The following is a 22,268-nucleotide window of genomic DNA, read 5'->3' as shown; positions in this document are numbered from 1 at the left end:
CAAATGACATTAAAAATAATCACAGCAAAAGTCTTGAGCAAAGGAGATGACATAGTCAGCTTTAAATATGTATATTCTTACCACATGCTAATCACACTTGCAAAAGTTATAGAATTGCTTATTTGGTATCATTACTTGCTTGAACTGCTTACTACACTCTTGAAGGTAATTAGTCCTTAGTAAGTACAACTTAAACATATTCTGCTTTAAAAACAGGTGAGATAGAAACCTTCATATCTATAATTAAAGTCTAAAGAGAAGTATCTTCATAATAGCTAAGAAACAGAGGGGTGGTGTTACTACTGTATTCCACAAATATACTGTTTTTATTTATAAATGAGTAACCCAAGAAGAAAGAGCATATTATAAGTAACGATAAAAAAAAAAAAATCATGTTAGACTTCAATGGCTCAAAAGAGGGTGAAGAACGGTTAAAAAGTATTTAGGAGTTGCAAAACAAAAAGGTGCATAGTATATAGGTGAATAACAATAAATTATTTAGCGAACAGTTTTCTTTGACAAATATAACTGGGTCTCAGCATCCTTATTGATTTACAGTGAATTCCTTAATAGTTTAAAACAAACAAATAAAAACAAATGGAAGGAAGAATATAGTTCACATTCTTTTTAGAATGTATCAGTGAGTCAGAAACCTTTCTTAAAATGCCTCAAAGTTCTTAGTTACATTGAATATTTATTCCTTCTTCATTGGCTCCTTAAATTTTGAAAAGATATACATGAATCATAAGGAGTAACAAGAATTGAATACAATACTTGACTACTTATTTGGAAAAGTTTCCTTACTGTCATATTTTCCATTTTAAATCTATTTTTGTATGCTCTTACAACTTCTTCTGATAGCCAATAAATAAGGTAACAAGATTTTCTTTAAAAGGCAATCCATTTAATTTGCTTACTTTCCTACACAGTTCCCTTATTTTTCTTTTCCAATTATTTACCATTCCCCCAGTTTTACTTTATTCAGCAATTTGAGTCTAATTATTGTTTGAAATAGATGAGTCAGGTACAGTGTTCTCATTTACTCTATAGTGAATACGCAAAGTCCTAGGCAGACTTGTAAATTATTTCTTTGCTCCCACAATGTTTCTTCTTCATTTTTTTTTTAATTTCCTGATCTCATATCCTCTACTCTAGTATCTCCAGGAATATTTGTGCCCAATGCAGAAAACAATGACCTCCTACATCACAGCGTCACTTACGTATCTGATACCTTCATAAAAGTGTAAGTAAAAATGTCTAGTAGAAAAGAGTGCTTTTACCAACAATACTTACTTAATGAGGAAAACCAAAGGTGTTAAATATATCCTTACTGATTAATTTTTAAGTCAGTGAACAATGTAAGAAAAGTGGATGTGTTTTAGGCATGTAATATAATGACAAGAGAGGAGGTGAATATGGAAGTTCAGTGTTTATGAGGATCCTGAAAACATTACTGGTGCTCTTCACCCACAATTCATCTACCTATAAGATAACCCCCAACCCAGATTTGATTCTATATAACTAAGAGAGTAAGCCATTACCTTACAAACATCATCTCTGTGCCAGAGTATCCTATATACTCCTCATGTAGTGAGCTAGTGAATATTATTTTTTCCGGTATTGTTGTTCTCTAAAAAAAACCAGATTTCAATAATACAAAGGGATAAAAGATTTTAATAAAATGCCTGATAGAGTTGGAGCAACATCTTTGAAATGCTTCTCTCACTCTTGTCATAGAGCTTTAATCGTTGTTGTATGATATAAGCCCTTATATTCAGTTCTTTGAAAATGAGGAAAAAGAAAACATTTCAAAAATTTAAATTATCAATGGACCATCAAACTTCTTCTCTTGTATGCTCTAAAATATCCAAGAATTCATGAGTAAACAAAGCTTCCTCCATCACCTATGTTACATATTACCATGTATAAACGCTAAGAATTCTCATGTTATCCTTGAAAGTTGCAACAAGTCTCTGGAAAAGATTAAACTCACATCAACAATAACAAACCCACTGCCAACATTTGCAGATTTTTTTTTAAAATCATTTAACATTATGCCAATTCAGTATGTCTGACTTCAGGCCTTTTTAAATAAATGGCATATTTTTCCATATAGTTTCCCAGAAGTAATTATATTTTTAAAAAATACTTTATAATCAAGTGAAATATTTCACATTCTCTGGGATGTAATTAATTACTGTCTGGATGACATTAGTTCTTTGAACACTCCGGGGCATCATTTGTGAAATTACCATGACAATGCATCATTCCCATCTTAGTGACAGGAGAATATTAATGTGTTTCTGAATGTCCCTCACTAACCTGGCAAACCAATTACTTAGAAGCATGATCTAGAAATTTATATATATATATATGACTTCAGCATCACCAAATGTACTCTTTCTGGAAATAACATCACTCAGATCAGAGCTGAAAGTTTAATTGTGAAATCTTGAGACATAAAGAAGAGCAATCACTGGTACCTTTTCCAATTATCATCAGGACGAGTCATTAAAAATGCCTTTTGACTTTATGAATATATACATGACCACCAAGTTTTACTAGCATCTGACATCTGCCCATATATGCCATTTTCTATATTTCTATTGTTTACACAGTATTTGCATAAGTTACAGAAACGTCCTTGCAAAATTAGAGCATGTAATTTAAGAAAAGCTCTTGTGAATTTATCGTGGAATAGCATAATACACAGGTAAGCACAGAATTCTATTACCACACTTGTATCTTATTATCATGATTTTGTGGCAATGATGACTGCAAATTTTATTTATGGATGATATTTATGTCATATCATCACTTTTGTTAATGACACTGTTAGAGGGAAATGAATTCAGGTTTTTTTGAGACTATGAACTGACAAGATTTTAAAATTATTTTTCATATGCAATAAAATAAGATGGTCTAAATGAAAATAATTAGAGTATATATTCTTAACTTTTAAGAAATATATTGAAAACTATATAGATTGGAGGAATGCCTAGTACTATGGCAACCTCCACATATTAGAGATAATGACTTGACATATCTGGTTAATAATTTAATCAATTTATAGAAGCTTCCTGTCATTCAAGCTGAAAATAACTCAAATTCAATATTTCTGACCCTTAAATAAAAGTCTAAACAAAAGTAGACACTAATGCTCCATGGTTGTCCACATATTTAAGGTCAACTATAGTTTAAGTAAGCATACAGAGAATAACCTTTAGAGCATGAATTAAGAATGAGACACTTATGTCTAGGCCTGGATTTTCCTCTGATACTCAAGGAAGTCATGGGAAATACCTACTCTTTTTAGGGTTTTCACAATTTTCAAATGAAATAACATATGAAAGTACTTCAGAAATGTTGAAAATGCAGCACAATGTAAAGCATTACTATTTACATTCTGTAATTAAAATATATTAAGTGAGCATCAAAATAACATATATGTATTCCAGAACCAAAATTCATTTGACACAGAATTTATGAAAAAGTAAACCAGACACACTCATTCACACTTCTATCATTTTCCACATGTTCTAATGAAAAATACAATAATTCATATTTTAGGGTACATAGATATGGGCTGTAATCACATTATTGCATTCCCTGGGATTGATTTATGTTCATATTTTCAAATGACAGAATCTAAATGCAGCTAATTAAACAGAAAGGAGTTCTTTTTTTTTTTTTTAAGATTTATTTATTTATTTATTTGACAGAGAGAGAGAGAGAGAGAGAGAGCGCACAAGAAGTCAGAGCAGCAGGCAGAGAGAGAGGGAGTAGCAGGCTCTCCACTGAGCAGGGAGCCCAATAGGGGGCTCAATCAATCCCAGTACCCTGGGATCATGACCTGAGCCAAAGATAGATGCGTAACTGACTGAGCCACCCAGGCATCCCAACAGAAAAGCTATAAAAATATATTATGTAGCTTCAGGAATCTCCAAGAGGGTCTGACAGTTGGACTGGTATACAACCACCTAAAAATACTGGCTAGCCTAATGTGGAAGCACAATGCAGAATTGTTGTATAAAACACCCCTGCTGTTCAGGACCTAGGATACCTGGGCCTAGATAACAGAAATTCGCCAAAGTTTCCTTGGAAAAATGGGATATAATAAGGTGCTTTAGAAGATCAGGTTTTCCCTTGTGTAACTAAATCACATCACTCACTTCCTTCTCAATGTGTGCTGAGCAAGCTTACATACAGGCTCTGATACACTCAGTCTACACAAAAGTCCAAATCCACGCTTTCCTTTGGCATTTATTACCTCCTACTGAATGCCAGATACACTGTTAGGCATTGGTAATAACATGTGAATAGCACAAAATCCTTGCCCTTGATAAGCTTACAACCTAAAGCATGGCAATATGTAGTAACTAAAAGTTAAATAAAAACTTTGCACATGGGTAAAGCGCAAAGGACGTAGAAAAGATCAGCAAGACCAAAGGTACGTCTGCGTGTGGGCAAACATATCTGCAATACTTAGTACTTTGCTAAAATTATTGAGCCTAAAAAAACACAGGCAGGTATACTTTTAATACTGACAGTAACCTACAGTCATCACAAACATTTTATATTTGTGTGCATGTAATAGGCCTATAGATATAATGAGGAATATTTCAAGAGGTTTAATTATAAATTTAATTGAACTGTTCAATATAATTCATGCTTCATATGACATTTTAAAAATATAACAAAGCTTTTTTTAAGTACAAATCACTTAAGTTCATCCAATATATTTATTTTTTAAAGATGGAATGTTACGATTCTAAATGTGAAATGTTTAAAGCAAGATCACCAGTGAGCAAATAAGAATGAGCTGAAAAAGAAAAAATAACTTATCAATTACTTTATAAACTCTTGATCTCACCATGTGATAGTATTTTTCCATTAAGAGAGACACAAATTGTTGACACAATGAACCACAAATTTTGCAAAGATACAAAAAGGATCTTCATGTAAGGTCGTCAGTATTGTTTTAGCAAGCTATCAAATCTAGAGTATTTGTAGTGAGTGTAAAGAACTGACTTTGTACCAAGTTAAAGAGCACTGGAGGAGGAATGGGAGGAGGAAGAAAAGGAGAGGGGGGAAAAGCAGCATCTAAATTCCAAAATTATGAGAAATGGATTTTTTGTTAACTTTGCCTTCCTCTTTTGCTTTCCATGTAGGCATATTTTAATGGGCTCTCCTCTAAGTAGAAAAGTCTCCAGGACACCAACATGTTGTAGCAAGCTGAATAAAACTTTCAATTCACTCTTTGCTCTAATACCCAGTGCAGTTAGATGAAATATCTATTATATCTCCCGGGGGAAAAAAAAAAATTGATACTCAGTGATTTGTAAAGTGAGACTTAAAACTTCTTTTAAAAGTAGATTGTTTTCCCCTGTATTTTTCCCTGATACACAGGTCTGAAATTTTTTGTCTTTTCTGAAAAAGCCAGATTTATAGGCTCATTTAAAATTTCCCTTGGCTTTAATCATTCTCTATTTTTGGCAAAACTGCCCCTCCATTTCACCCTGTAAAGCTGGCTGTGAATGCCGCCGTTGACATGTCAGTTAAACATAGTATGTTTTCAGAGGCCATGAATGGTCTTTGCTGCTTAAATCCCTAGTGGGTCAAAAAGCATATGAAAACATACCTCTATGTTTAGTAGAACAACTCAGGCACTGAAAATCTTTAATTCGTTAGAAAGGTATATCCGTAACCAAACACATTAGTTATGAATTTAGTTCCTACTCACAGCTCTTCGATAATACAGTTCTTCACTCTTACATAAATAACATGTAAATGTCTTCAAGATTGCACACCCAAGTGACATGTTAGAAAATATTCAATCACACCCTTAAAGTACCATCTTTGTGTAAAGTTGTTTTTTTTTTAATTTCAAGTAAGTAGGACAAATAAAATCCAATTTTTCATTTTTTAAAATTGGAATTCAACTTTATTAAGGAATCTGAATAGACTAACATTTTGCCTGTTGTCTTCCACTCAACTTCTTAAATATTCAGAAGTTGGCTTGATCATTATTATTTGGTTCCTTTCCTCCAGCATGCCTACTACGATATGGTTTTCTCTATAAAAATGGAAAGAATCAGAGTGATGACAACACTATGTAGTATAAGAAGGACTGACCCTATCAGAGATTTTTTTTTTTCTTCCCAAAGAGTTTTCCTTTCCTTTCCTTCTGGTTTCCTTTCTCTAGAACTAAAATCTCTTAAAACAACTCTTTCAAATTGCATAAGAAATATGTTTTTGATCCCAGAGAGCTAAATCTAACTTGAAATAAGATACGAAAGACCTCATGAATTTCCTTATGGCTGTTCAACTATATTTCAGGAACTATTTATTTCCTAGAAATAAAAAATATAAAAAAGTAATTGTATCAATATTAAACTTAGACAAGTTTCTTCATATTAATAAAATGTTTACTTTAAAAGCCATAAGCGACCTGGTTCCAAGCAAATGAGATTGGTTGCCCAGAGAACAACTGAGTTACTCAGGATGAAAACAAGTAGAGAAATTTATAGGGGTCACTTTGGCAGATCAAAATCTCTACTCTTCAATCCAGTTCCAGCAGGTAATAATCACTCCCTCTGCTTCCAATTCTGCCTTTTAAATACTTTAAAGTAGAAAGTTATTTAATAAAGGGTATAACCTAAGTATAAGTCTATTGAATAAACAGGGAATCCAGGCTCTAGTCAAATTTCTTGTTTCTCCTTCTGAATTGAACATACTAAAAAAATGCAAATTGATATCCCTTCTCTCCAGATACCCTAATCCTCAACAAACACACAGTAGGTTTGATAATATATAAACTATAAACGTTTGAGTCTTACTGACATTAAGTCAAGTCTCCAGATAGAAGACCAAATATGGTTCTGAAGAGTCCAGAATAAAGGAACTTTTCCAGCAGAGACTTTGAAAAATAATAATTCCTTTGTAACCACTGAACATGCATGTATTCACTTGACAGTGATGTGCGACAATCACTAGGAATGCAAAGATCAAAGGCCCAGTCCATGAACTCAAAGAATTCACTGTCTCTTGAAGGAGATAGACTAATATCCAGTAATTACACTGAAGTACAGTACTATAAAGAATGTAATCACAGGGTATTAAAATGATGCAGAAAATATGTCTTTAGTCTTAATGAATGTCCCTGCTTGTATACACCTTTTCTTTCAGCAATCTGACTGATAGTGAATTATCTGAACTTCGCTCTTTGAGTCATAATTATTTCTTCTTTTTTAAAGATTTTATTTATTTATTTGACAGAGAAAGAGAGAACAAGAAGGAGAGCACAGTCAGGGAGAGCAGCAGGCAGAAGGAAAGGGGAAAAAAAGCAGGCTCCCTGATGAGCAGAGAGCCTGATGTGGGGTTCAATCCCAGGACCCTGGGATCATGACTTAAGCAGAAGGCAGACACTTAACTGAGTCACCCAGGGGCCCTTTATCAAATCTATAATAACCATTTTTAACTCTCTCTCTAATAATTAAATAAATCCTTAGAAAAGGGTGGGAGAGTTGGTTAGTGCACCTGGGTGGCTTAGTTGGTTGAGACTCTGACTCTCGATTTCAGCTCAGGTCATGATCTCAGAGTTATGGGATTGGGTTCCCACAACAGGCTCTGTACCTAGCAGGGAGTCTACATTTCTCTCCTCCTCCCTCTCCCTTTGCTCCTTCCCCAGCACATGTGTGTACATGCAGGCTCTCCCTCTCTCAAATAAGTAAATAAAGTCTTTCAGGGGGAAAAAAAAAAAAAAAAAGTAACCATTACCTACCAGTAATGAAAATCTCACCTAGCCCTGCTTTCCTGCATTGACCTGCATGGATCTGATAGCATGACATCACGACACGCTCTCTCTGCTTGAGAATTCTTTTATTTTATTTTATTTTATTTTATTTTATTTTATTTTATTTTATTGCCTTGGAAAATGGCATCAACCAAACCATAAACTCAAGGGAAGCAGGATGGCTCAGAACAAAAGAAGGTCTACATGGGGCAATCCAGCTTAACTGGGTTGGATCTTCAGATTATAAAAGAGGACAGAGTAATCTAAAGTCAATGAAGTTGGAAGCAGTTACCTAAAAGGAGGGTAAAGTTTACCAGGATAAAGTTTTACTTAGTTTGAAATTTGTCCCCATTCTGTGCTATTATTTATCTTTTTCAATACGTTAATATGTTTTAAATGTGAGACTATTTATAAAAAATCCTCACTTACCTGTGGTATTTTTGAGAAAAGGAGAAAATGTACAGCCTGAATTTCTCTCAAATAACAGACTGTTGCTAGAACTTCACACTAAAAATTACTATTAAATTCAAAATATGTTATCTGACATAATATATTATCAATTATTATCTCTATTAGAGTAATTATTAAGTTACCTCAAATGATCATAATGGAGTGGGGAAAAGAGTCAACACATGGAGAAAGTCCCTCACAGAGATCTGAGACTGAGAGGGACAAAAAGGATTGTGGGAGAACTGGAGTTCAAGCATTTGAAGACTCTAAGTTCTGGAAGTGCACAAAAACAGAGAGAGGAAAGGGTTTTGTTTTTTTTGTTTTTTTTGTTTTTTTTTTTTTGCCACAAAATAATGAGACATTCAATTCCTACATACTATCACTTCATTAGAGGTTTGGGGTAAAAGCCAAATCATGAAGTACTTAGAACTATGATTTTGCAAAAAGTGAACAGCCCTTTAAAAGATCTCACTGATTGGGGCACCTGGGTGGCTCAGTGAGTTAAAAGCCTCTGCCTTCAGCTCAGGTCATGATCTCAGTGTCCTGGGAACAAGCCCCACATGGGGCTCTCTGCTCAGCAGGGAGCCTGCTTCCCCTCTCTCTCTGCCTGCCTCTCTCCTTACCTGTGATCTCTGTCAAATAAATAAATTAAAAAAAAAAAAAGATTTCACTAATTAACATCTATTCTTTTCTCCACTATTTACTCCTTCACTTGTCCCTGCCACTGCTAGAAAGAAATCCCAAGAAAATAATCTTCTGGCCTCCAATATAATTTTGAAGATGAGGATCAGAGCCCAGAATCTTTTCATTTTTATTTAAACTAGTTTTCAGCTCTTAATATAAATGCTTATTGTTCTTCAATCACTCTTCCTATTAAAATATAACTTAGTTTCCAAGTTCAATATACTTTTAGTGTATAAAAATATTTGTATAAGAATGACCAGTTTGGAAAAAAAAAAAAAAAAAAAAAGAATGATCAGTTTGGAAAATGGCACAGTAGGACCCTAAGCTCACCTCATTCCACAGACACAATTAGGTAACACTCACATCTGTGTAAATAACCAGAAAATAACGTGAACACTGGCAGAACAAACTCTACAACTAAAGGTAGGGAAGAGGCCACATGGAAGAAGATAGGAAGGTTGAAGACGTGGTCTGGGAGTAAGGCAATCCTCAAATGTCCATGGTGGGGAGGGAGATGGGGGAGATGAGAAGGGTGGAAAACAGACTTTCCCAGTGGGGAGTCCACACAATAAGAGGATGAATTCCCATAATATTTGCCTTTGAAGGACCAAATTTCATGAGTTCTTAAAATCGGCTGGACTTAAAGCCTGGAGTTTTAAAAATTGTTGGTCTTAGCTATGGGAGCACCAGAGGGTTTTAGGAAGCCCTTAAGAGACAGCAGGGCAAATGAACCATGCCGTTACAGCTTAAAACCAGCAGTTTGAAAAACAGCAGGGGCAGACCACAGGGACAATGATTTGCTTATCTCAGAGTATGTTACAAAGAGAGAGAGATCACAGGGGGAGACCCATCCAGAAACAAAAGAGCTGGCAGGCCACATTTCCCCCCTACCCCCTATCATAAGCAGTCGCCACCTGTGGGAATAAGCCTAGTACCCGCACTCCTTGCCTAACTTACTTGCACCGAGCTGCCTCTTGCATTCCCCTACTTTTGGCAGATTTGCCTTTCCCAGTCACACTCCCCTCAGTCCAGGTGCTACGGGCCCCTCCCCCGAGAAAAGCAACACAAACCCTGCCAACACCACATCTCCTGACCCACACATTTTGTGGGACCTTAGTTCTAAGGCAGCAGAAGCAAGTCTCATTTCACAAGTGGACCACTGTCCACTTTGTTAAAACACACCCATCCCTGCTGGAGACCAAACACTGTCCACAATAGGCAGAGTGCCTCTGCAGACAACTGGACTGAAGGAAAAAGAGGGAAAACTCAATAGCAGAGCACAAGTAACACACATAAGAGACACTCCCTAAAGAACCAGACCCTGGGGAAAGGGGGACACTGCACTGCAGAACACTAAAGGACCTCTTTTTCATTAGGCTATTATGGTAAAGAGCAAGAAAAGTAGCTGACCTTCCTAACACACAGAAACACATACATAAAGTCAGACAAAATGAGGAGAAATATCTCCCAAATGAAAGAACAAGACCAAACCACAGCAAGAAACCAAAGTGAAAAGGATATAAGTAACATGCCTGATTGAGAATTTGAAATGATCAAAAAGATATTCACTGGATTTGAGAAAAGAATAGAAGACATCAGTGAGACTCTTAACACAGAGATGAAAAAAGAACTAATCAGAGATCAAGAACACAATAAAAGAAATTAAAAATACACTTGATAAAATAAATAACAGGGTAGATGAAGCAGAAGAATGAATTAATGACATGAAAGATGGAGTAATAAAAAGTAACCAAGCTGAACAAAGAAAAGAATATTATGCAAATTGAGAATAGTCTTAGTGACTCTATCAAGCATAAGATCCAAATTAAAGGAATCTCAGAAGAGAGACATAAGGAGGCAGAAAATTTTATTTGAAGAAATAATAGCTGAAAGCTTCCCTAATCTGCAGAAGGTACAGATATCCAGATCCAGAGGCACAAAGAGCCCCCCAAAGATTCAACTCAAGGAGGTCCACACCAAGACACATAGTAATTAAAATGGCAAAAAGCAGTGATAAAGAAAAAATGTTTAAAGCAGCAAAAGTAAAGACAGTTACATACAAGGGAAACTCCGTAAGATTATCAAGGAATTTTTCAGCAGAAATTTCACAGACCAGAAGAGAGTGGTATGATATATTCAAAATGCTGAAAGGGAAAAAATCTACAGCCAAGAATACTCTATCCAGCAAGGCTATCATTCAAAATAAGAGAGAGAAAGAATTTCTAGACAAACAAAAACTAAAAAAGTTCATAACCATGCCATACATATTAAAGGGGATTCTCTGAATGGAAAGAAAAGACCATAAGTGCCAGTATAAAAGGGGGGGGGGGAACAACACCAAGGCAGTAAAAATAAATACTTCTATAAAAATCAAAGTCCTCCAAAACAAAAAGATGAAAATATGACATCATGTCCCTAAAACATGGGCAGAAAAGGAGTAAAGAATGGGTTTTAAATTTAAACAACCATCAACTTAATATAGACTGCTATATACAGAAGACATTATATACAAACCTAATAACAACAGAAATCAAAAACCAGTAATAGATATTCAAACAATAAAGAGAAAGCAAACCCAGCTATATCACTAAACGAAAGCCAATAAACCATGAAAGAGAGAAAGAGAAGAAAGGATCAGAGAAAACCTATAGAAACAACCAAAAAACAAGTAACAAAATGTCAATAAGTACATATAGATCAATAATTACCCTGAATATAAAAGGACCCAATGCTCCAGTCAAAAGACACAGAGGGGCAGAATGGATTAAAAAAAAAAAAAAAAAAAAAAAGTATGATTCATCTACATGCTATTTAGACTTAAAGAAACATGCAAATTAAAAGTGACGGGATGGAAAAATATCTATCATGAAAATGGACATCAAAAAAAGCTGGGCTAGCAATACTTATAGCAAACAAAATAGGTTTTAAAACAAAGGTTATAACAAGAATGGGGAAAAGGACATAACAAGAAAAGGATAAAAGGACACCATGTAATAATAAAGGGGGCATCCAACAACATATAACAATTATAAATATTTAGGCACCCAACATGGGAAAACCCAAATATCTAAAACAGTTAATAACAAACATAAAAGATATGAGTAATACGTTAAAGTAAGGAACTTTAATACCCCAGTTATACTGATGGACAGATTATCCAAACAGAAAGTCAACAAGGAAACAATCGCTTTGAATTCCACACTGGACTTGATGGATTTAATAGATACATTTAGAACATTCCATTCTAAAACAGCAGACTTCACATTCTTTTCAAATACACATGGAACATTCTCCAGAACAGATCACATATTAGGTCACAAAAAAAGTCTCAACAAATTCAAAAAATCAAAGTTATACCGTATATCTTTTCTGACCACAACACTATGAAACTAGAAAAGAACCACAAGAAAAACAAACAGTCCTAAAATTTGTATAGAAAAGACCTTGAAAAGCCAAAGCAAACCTAAAAAGAAAAACAAAACTGGAGGTATCACAATTCCAGATTTCAAGTTACATTACAAAACAGTACTATGGTATTGGCATAAAAGTAGACACCTAGATGAATAGAACAGAATATCCAGAAATAAATTCACAATTATATGGTAGATTAATCTTTGACAAAAGAGGAAAAACACCCAATGGGAAAAAAATCTCTTCAACAAATGCTGTTAGAAAACCTGCACAGCTACATGCAAAAGAAACTGGACTACTTTTGTACACCATAGACAAAAATAAACTCAGAACGAATTAAAGGCCTAAAGGAACTGAACTCAAAAATCAAGATATGAAATCATTTAGGGGATATTTTGGCAAGGGTAAACCTTCAGGACCACAATTCTCTGACAGAAAGAAGCACCAATTTCAATTTGCAAAAAGCCACTCAGGTGTGAAATGTATCTTTCTTCCAGAAGCCTCCATTTCAATGGTGCAAAACTCAGTCAGTATCAGGCATCCTGCAACCCTCAAGTAAAACAATAAAATGTGTGCATGTTCCCTATTTTAAATGTACCCAGCCACGACTACATTAATTGTGAAGCTTCGGTGACTTTATTTTTTGCTTTGAATATTTTCAGGTGTTTTTATTTGGTAGTTTCTTATTACTGATATACTTAAACATAAATCAATAAGAAATGCTACTTTCAGAGAGAAAATGGCCTGAATATCTCACATATTTACTCAGCATCCAGTTGACAGGTCTAGTAATTTCATCGGTATTTACTGTATACTCTTCTGCAAGAGACAAAATAAATTTGTTTTCCTCATTCACTATAATTTAGTTTCATAAGAATGCCATCTGATGAAATAATTCAGAACAGTTTATGGCAAAAAGTACAAAGTAAAGTAAACCTTTCCTGACTTGAGCATATTAACTCTCACACACAAAATGAAGAACAGGTAAGGGCTTAAAGAGTGTAAAAGAGAAAATATGCAAATATACAAATTGTCCGAGGTTGTTGAGTAAATAACAGAAAAATAGGGACAACTGGTTGGATGAATAACAGAAAAACAAGCAACCGATTATATGTTCCCAAAATACAATGAAGTACAATATAGCAAAATAAAGAAGTCTTAAAAATCAGAAACCTTAGGTTGGATAACAGCTCCAACACCATCTAGAAGGGCTTGAGAACATCATGTAACTTCAGTGGGATTCAGTTCCACTATCTGTAAGATATTAACCTATCTATATTTTAAAGATAATATGAAGCTTAAATGATTATCTAAGTAGCCTGGAACATACTCCTCTCTCATTTAAACATGAGTAATGAATATTTCACCTCTAATCTTTTCTGATTTTATTTCATTTTTCTTCCTTTTGCTGTGTATCAGTGCACCTAAGGTTAATAGCCGTGCATAAGAAACAACTACAAACAGGACCCTACTTATGTTTCGTATCATCTCTAACCTTTTTCCCTAAGAGTTCTCAAGTGAATTATCGTCACTTATTTCTGTCAGTTAGCATAGGTCTTAAAAGTACAGTGTTTACACTTTCGTAAACCTTGGCAGCTGACTAGACTCAGAGGATGCCATTTGACTGTAGAAAGTATAAACCTTCATTTAAACAACAACAACAACAACAAAAAATAGCAATTCAATAAATATTCTAATATTTGCTTCCTATTAATGGACATTAGGCAAACTACTGAGCCACATTAGATAATACAACTGAGGCAGGAGACGGGAAGGTAGGGAAGAAAATCAAACAAAAGTCAGGAATCATACACATGATTATCATAGGGGACTACTGCAGGATGAGAACATTAACACGCAGCCTACAACTAATAGTTACTCTTCAATTACTGTAATTATCTTGGTATTATGGGCAGAGCACTAGATTTACAACTAGAAGGTTAGTTTGAGTCCAATATCTTCTACTATCACCATATAAACTTGATCTGTTGTCTTAATATTTTTAATGTACTTTTTAAAGTACATTAAACACCACATAAACACCACATAATGCAAGAAGAATGAACCCAGTCTGAAAGACGCTTCCTCCACTGCTGTGGGCAAATCATAATTTCATTTTCTCATTTGTAAATCAGAGATTATACTCATTACCACCTCACACCTTTCAAAAGGGCCAAAACTAACAACACAAGAAACAACAGGTATTGGCAAAGATGTGCAGAAAGGGGAACCCTCTTGCACTGGTGGTGGGAATGCAGCCACTCTGGAGAACAGTGTGGAGGTTTATTAATGCCACAGGTTCTAAGTGAAATACCATACTCTAACAGTCTAGCCAAGTACAAACACTCTCATGCAATGCTCCCATTTTACTGTTCATTTCTAAAACCAGCACTGACCTCGAGCAAAATGATGAAGTACTTCACCTTCGGTAACCCAAATCTCTTTCCACTGCAGGTAGACAAGCTATGATACCACTCCTGGATCCTAACCCTTTGGTAATCACTTTGCCTCCCCACATTCAAAAGCATGCCCAGTCATCACTCAATATTTATGGAACATCTATTATGAGCCAAGTACAAAAATGACCCAAAGACCCCTGCCCTTAACACGTCTCAATAAAAGCAGAGAGGTATCTAAATGTTCTAGGCTGAATAGAGTTAAAACTGGAAGATTTCTCGGGCATGACATTATAGAGTATGACACCAATCACACAGAATCAAGCTTTTTCTGATTTACTGCTCTAATATCCCTTCATGACAACTCTCCAGCCATTATTTCTTTATACCTTTACAGAATTTTCAGTAGATGTTAGGTCCTATTTTAGCCATAGGGACATATATCTATGCTATTAGAAAAATCTGTTTGGATGCCACGGAACAAAAAAATAATGCAGATGGAGAAAATTTTTTTTTTTTTTTTTTTAGATTTTATTTATTTGAGAGAGAGAGAAAGAGAGAGGGAGAAAGAGAGCATGAGAGGGGAGAAGGTCAGAGGAAGAAGCAGACTCCCCGTGGACCTGGGAGCCCAATGTGGGACTCGATCCCGAACTCCAGGATCATGACCTGAGCCAAAGGCAGTGCCTTAATGAACTGAGCCACTCAGGCATCCCCAGATAGAGAAAATTTCTAATATTTAAATGACTGATAGTGACAATCAATGTAGGTTCTCTTCTCAATCATGAGAAAGAAGAAAAATTTCTGACAGGGAAAAAAGTATTAACATTGATAATGTGCTTTAAGGACATACTTTAATTTCCTAAATTTAAATTTTGCAAACAAACTTGCTGAAGTTAGAAAGATATACTATTTCTCTAATTTTATATGCATAGGACACAGGGAAGAGGAATTCTGGATATAAGTATCTGGGATTTTTGTTGTTGCTGTTGTTTTTAATTATCAACATTTCAACAGCTCTGGACTTTAATTTAGCTACCTATTTAAACGGCAAATTTCAGAAAACTGTTTATATTAAGTGAGAGAAATACAGGAAAGAAGAAATTTCAGTGTGAATGTCTCAAGAACTTATTATACTAGAAAGGCTGAACATTAATGGATAGATGTGAGAAATTAGGTATGGATCCCAAGTGACAGAATGATTTAGGAGAATACTAAGCTGCTTTAAAGCTTCATAAACTGAGTAACAGCAAAACATAGGAGCTGTGAATCTTAAGGGAACTAATCCAGTGTCATGTGAAGAAAATTTTAGCATAAAAGGATAAATAGCTAATTTATCATCTTTGAATTAAAAAAAAAAAGATTACCATAGAATTCACTCTTTATAAATTTATTAAAGGATTATGTTAACTTCATTGTATATTTTAGATTTTGATTTTGTTTAAAAAGTAAGACCTCAAAAGAATATTGGTAAATATTGAGCCAAGCCTATTAAGGCTGAACTTAAATGTAATACATCATAATAGAGACTTTTAAAAAATAATTTATCTTCATGTATAAATATACATATACAGGGCCATCTATATGAATCTATGTAGCTTTGCATGTACATGTAAATACAAACATTAACATCAAGATTATCAAAGTACTATTTTCAAAATACTTAACATAATTCCAATGGAATTTTGAGATATGAGTAGCATATCTCTGAAGTAAATTTATTCACATTTGCTCATTTCCTTACTAATTTTATTACTGATATTTTTATAAAAAAAAGTAAGTATATGTTCTTTCATTTCCTTATTACAAGCAAATTAAGATATAAGATTTGCTTCCAAATATAGTTTCCCATAACTGTAAGTATAAACATATCAAGAAAAGACAGGCTACTGCTATGAATTATAACAAATGTTAAGATAATATAGCTTAATACAGATGCAGCTAACAAAGTAACTATTTCAGTGTCTATTTCACCAGGAATTATTTTTACTTATTTTGTTTTGCTTTTTTTGACTTTTTTTCTTTATTCTCCAATTCTTTCTGAGATCAAAATATTGGTAATAAGCATGTATTCTGAATTATAATTGTCCACAGAATTTAGGAATAATTCTGTCTTCATCTCTCTATATGGAATTCAAAGTGTTTTTTTGTTTGTTTCTTTTTGCATGAAAGTCCCATTTAAGATTATTTTAAAAATCTGAGTTTCAACATTGCTCAATTTAAGGATTCTTGTCCTTCCTCTTGAAGTTAGGAGGTGAGGCTTACTGACAATCAGGCATGATGGAGGGCGACTATGAGGCTCAGACGGTCTATAGTTGTTAACTACTGAAATCCTTGACTGCCAACATTTTGTATCTGGGCTGGCTCCGACAAAAGGCAGTCTTTCTATAGCCATACCTTTTCACTTTTCACAGACTCCTCAAAATAACTTCCACTTTAATATTTCAGCTGTGTTTACCCCTAGGTAACACACATCTGATTCATCCATCCTCTTGCTTCTGCCAACCTCCTCATTACTTGGGCACACAGAAACATTCATGGATTTTTTTGTTTAGTTTAGTTTTGTTTTGTTTTAAGATTTTACTTATTTACATGTCATTGAGAACAGGCGCATGAGTATGAATAGGGGAAGGGGTAGTGGGAGAGGGAGAAGCAGACTCCTTGCTGAGCAGAGAACCTGACGCTGGGCTTGAATCCAGGATCCTGAGATCATGACCTGAGCCAAAGTGAGGTGCTTAACCAACTGAGCCACCCAGGCACCTCAGAAACATTCATGTCTAATCCATACCATTCTCAGGCCCAAAGGAAGCTTCCTAGGAACATTATGCTTCCCTCCTGTTTGTTCCTTCCGTCATGTTGGACTGCTGGGCATGTCTACAGGCTTCTGTCTTATGGCTTCAGGCAGCAAAACCCCAGGATCTTAATACCCAATCTGCCTCCCCAACATAAATAACTTTTCTTTTCTATTTCCTCCCTTCCATTCCCTGCCTCCCACCCCAGAGATAACTGGAGGCAGGGAAAGCAGTTAACTTATTTTTCACAACAAACTCTCTTGCAAATTCCTTCTCCTCAATCTTCTAACCTGAAACTCAGTCATATCATAACCTGCGTTGAGGAAGTGGGAGCAGCTTTCTCCTCTTTCATATGCTCCCCACTTGTTTTTATCTCATACTTGGTGGTGACCTACGTTTTCTTGACTTTACTGAGGTATAATTTAAAGATACTAAACTGCTCATATTCAAAGTAGATGATTTGACCAATTTTGACACAGATTTACACCCATGAAACCATCAAGCAGTGTTTTCTAAACAACCCTTCCATAATCCAGCCTTTTTATTTCATTGGTCAATATGAGAGTCATTCTGAGAAGAGAATCTATCATTAGATGTCTTAGATATTAAATCTTTCACTATGTTTACTCTTGGTGCACCATTCTAACTAGACTGTGGGAAAAAAACTTTTCAAAACATCATTCATGTTCTAAAGTTTTAGACTGTTTGAGTTTTACCCTTTGGGCAAATAATCCTCAGTTGAAACATTTCCAGAAATATATTAGACAACTGAATTCATATATTCTCAGTGTAATCACAGCACATATGTCTGTTCTTTCCCCTATTAAAGAAATACATTTCAGGAAGCAAATCTACTCAATATTTTTTTATGATCAAAAGCTAATTAAAGCCAAATAGTTCAACAAATTTCTTCTGTATAGAATTATTTCACAACTAATTCCAAAAAGGTTAAGTACAAGTTCTTCATGTCTAGGATTGAGATCATTAATTTTTGCTTTTGTTCTCCTGCTGAATCATTACCAAGTCCTTGGAAAATTAATTCTGTTTTCCACAAAAGAGTGTTACTTAAAGTGATTATGAACTATCAATGTGTTTGGTTAAAGAGGCCAATGTGCCACAAAAGAGACTGCATAAATAGACCATGCCTTTTTGTATTTTCTTTCAACAGTTAAGACTACAACTATTACTTTAAAAGAAACAAATTTTTCTGAAAACTATGTTACTCAAGCTCAAAAACCTTTGTGCAATGGAAAGAAATATTTTTGAAGTCTAATTAGAATTAGCCAAAAAGTATGGTTAATTGTCACTGAAGTCATAGATTTGTCTTCCTTTTACTGAAGCTGCTCTTTTGGGAACTGGGAATCAATAGAACAAAAATGTAGTTAATGACCATTTTATTTCTGGTCACTAAAATCTCTAAAAAGCCTAAGGAAATAAGGACTAGGGGCTCCTGACATAAAAAATGACACTGCTTCAAGAAGGAACTTTTTTAAAGTTTGAAATGTCAATTTATTTGCTATATATATGGTTTTCAAGTCCTCATAAGTCTTAATACAAATATTCTGTTCTTCTCCCCCTCTCACAAAAAAAAAAAAATTCAAAATTACTTAAACTACTGTTCAAAGTTCAAGAATCTCTTAGCTTATTGCCTAAGATTATACAACTATTGCTTGAGCTCTATTCTCTAAACATTTGTATCTTTACATCTGATTATTAATTATCTTCAATACTGGAGAAGATAGATAGGAAGGAAGGGAGGGAGGAAGGATAATAGACACAGTTCAGCATCTTATTCTCGATAAACATTTAAAATGGTGATAATGATGGTTATAACTGCCATGTATTAAATGCTTACCATGTTCCAAGAATTTGCATTTGTCCTAATTCATTTTAACCATAGCCTAATGAATTTTATTCCACTTATAAACAAGATAGAGAAGGCTCAATCTGCTTAAAAACATTACTTAGTTTATATATGTCTAGGCCAAAACTTAAATCCAGACCTACCTACAGATGTTCCTAAACTTGTTATTGGGCATGCTATACATCTTCTTCCAGCCTCATTTTCTACTTTATTGGTGTTTGTTGAAAAGGAAAATGTCAAAATTCATTAATAGATTATTAATCTTGGAGTGCCCAGGTGACCCAGTCTGTTAAGCATCTGACTTAATGCTTACACAAAACTTGATTTCAACTCAGATCATGATCTTAGGGTTCTTAGATCGAGCCCTGTGTCAGGCTCTGTGCTCAGCGTGGAGTCTGCTTGAGATTCTCCCTTTCACCCTCTATCCCTCCTCCCCTTGCATGTGCTCGCTCTTTCTCTCCCAACTCAATAATCCCTTGAAAAAATAGATTATTGATCTTTTAACTCAAGACATTAAATCCTTAAATTTGTGCTTTTACTTAAGAGTATTTCTGGATGGCAAGATTTAAGGGGCATTCTCTCATTTCTAGTGTTTACTTAAAAATTATCCGTTGAAGAGGCTCTTCCTGCCCTGCATACCATCCTAGATATCCAAATGTAGTCCACTAGGAACCCCTGTGGACACGCTTAAAGCATAAGATGCTTAACATCTGGAGCATGCCAGGCACCAGATCTCATTGGCAGAATAACCTTTCTTTCTGGTGAGCAGTGACACAAATGATACAGACAATACTACCGGGAATACTCAATGAAAGACAGCTGGCACATTTTATCCTTTGGAACTGGAGGTCAATTCCTGACGGTCTTCTATAGTGAGAAATTTGTTTCTCAGATAAACCTAAGAATGAAAAGTTGCATACTAGAAAGCACTTCTATAATCTTTCTTAATACACAAAACTTTAGTCCATCCAAATAAATGCATGACAAATTCTCCCTCTATTTATCTACTATTGCTAAGATCAAATACAGGAAAACACTTAACCACAGAGACTGAAATAGAGATGACTGATACCCACAAGCCAGTTTCTCTCATGATAGAGCAATGAAAAGGAACCTTTATTCCTCCATAATTTGTAGGAGCAAAAAAGTATAAGTTTTTCATATAGGCCATGAGAAGGTAAGGGCCAGAAAGAGAGAAAAACAGCTAGCCTGACATTACTTCACATCGCACTCAGAAGGCTGGCTTGAAGAAGTAACACACCTCAGAAGAAAGAAGATATTCCAGCAGATGTTCCAAGGCTAAGAGACGTGTCTTAGGAGACCAGACAGAGGAACTTTCCAAAAGTAACTAAAGAGAAGATGCCTCCAGTAGACATGTTTTTATTTTGGAGGGGAAGGAGACAGAAGAGAAAGAAATCAATACTTCCATTGCTAGAGAAAACCAATAACACATTGATTCAAGTTAGTGGACATCACACTCTACCTCGTACGGTCCCTTCCTTTCCTCATTTGGACTCCTCCACGATTAGGTAGCCTAATGTGCAGGGACAGAGCACTAGAAATGCTGGATGGGTACATGGATAGGAAGTCTACATAGTTTCCTTTCCCTCTACAGTTTCCTAGTCTGCAACAGTTGGGAGAGGGAAGAAGTTTTAACTTTAAATGAAAAAGTAGTTATTTTTATCCTGGACTATATATGATAATTACTAAACTGGCCATTTTTTATGGAACTACAAATAATCACTGAATTGTTGACTATCTGGGAGTGAACCCCCAACCACCACTACTACTTCCACTACCACCACTCCCACACACACACCGGGTTTGCCCAAGGACAGAAAAAGAAGTAGCCACAGTTAAATGAGTTAAAATGGGCCAAAAGGAAATGAAAGCATTTTCTATCTACATACTACATATCCTGTTGCTTATACTCGCAATTCTTTAAATTCCTTTAGGACATTCTTAAAGCACTTTATAGTCTACCTTTTCTTGAATTCTCTCTCACACAGCAATCATCAGTACATTTGGGGGAATTTCCACCAAGAGTGAGATGTTTATTTTAAACTGGGACTGGACCCTGTTTTGTATCTTTGTAATTTCCTATTTTATATATCCCAGGTGCTATGACTGCTAAAGAGAAGAGAGGCTAACAAAACAGGTAACACAAATTAACTCTGCTACTGATCTTGTTCTTCTAATTAGATCTCTGAAGAGCTTCTATGTCACCCTGCCAGATAATGGAGGCAAACCTCTGTCCGCAATCAAAAAAGAGATTAAAGAGTATCTGTTTTAGGAGCCTTACATTAGGCTTGTCATAGCTTATCACATTAGCACCGAGTCCTTGCCTGGGCACCATCAAGTTGTACATTACCTAAGAATACAGGAACCATACCAAGATCTGTTTTGTCACTAGAAATTATTGTCTATATTGGAAAGAAGCAACTGAGTTCCTTTGAATCCACAGGTTAAAATTTTTGAGCAGAAAAATCTTTGTAAGTTGGGACTATGATCTTGACTAATTTATACAATCAAAAAACTTTTTTTTTTTAATACTTCACCTCAAAGATAATCGCTAATGCTCAATGAAGGAGATTTGGTCCAAAAATATTTTTCAAGTCTTATTAGGGTCAAAAGATGAAATGAGAATTCTTTTATCAAATATTTTTATCAAAATTCACTTACAGTTATGTAACTTATATTTTAAGATAAAGCACAGTTACATCCTCTGAGAAACACCTATTTGAAAAAGATAATGGTAGAGTAAAAAGTTAAGAAGAAACTCAGAGCACCTGAAGCCTTGCCCTGGGTTTGTCACTAATTAATTTTCTGACCTTGGAAATCACATAGTGTTGCTTTGACTCTCATTTTATTGAAACTAC

Source organism: Martes martes (assembly GCF_963455335.1).
Source record: "Martes martes genome assembly, chromosome: 15".
NCBI lineage: Eukaryota > Metazoa > Chordata > Mammalia > Carnivora > Mustelidae > Martes > Martes martes.
Note: the sequence above shows the minus strand (reverse complement) of the source record.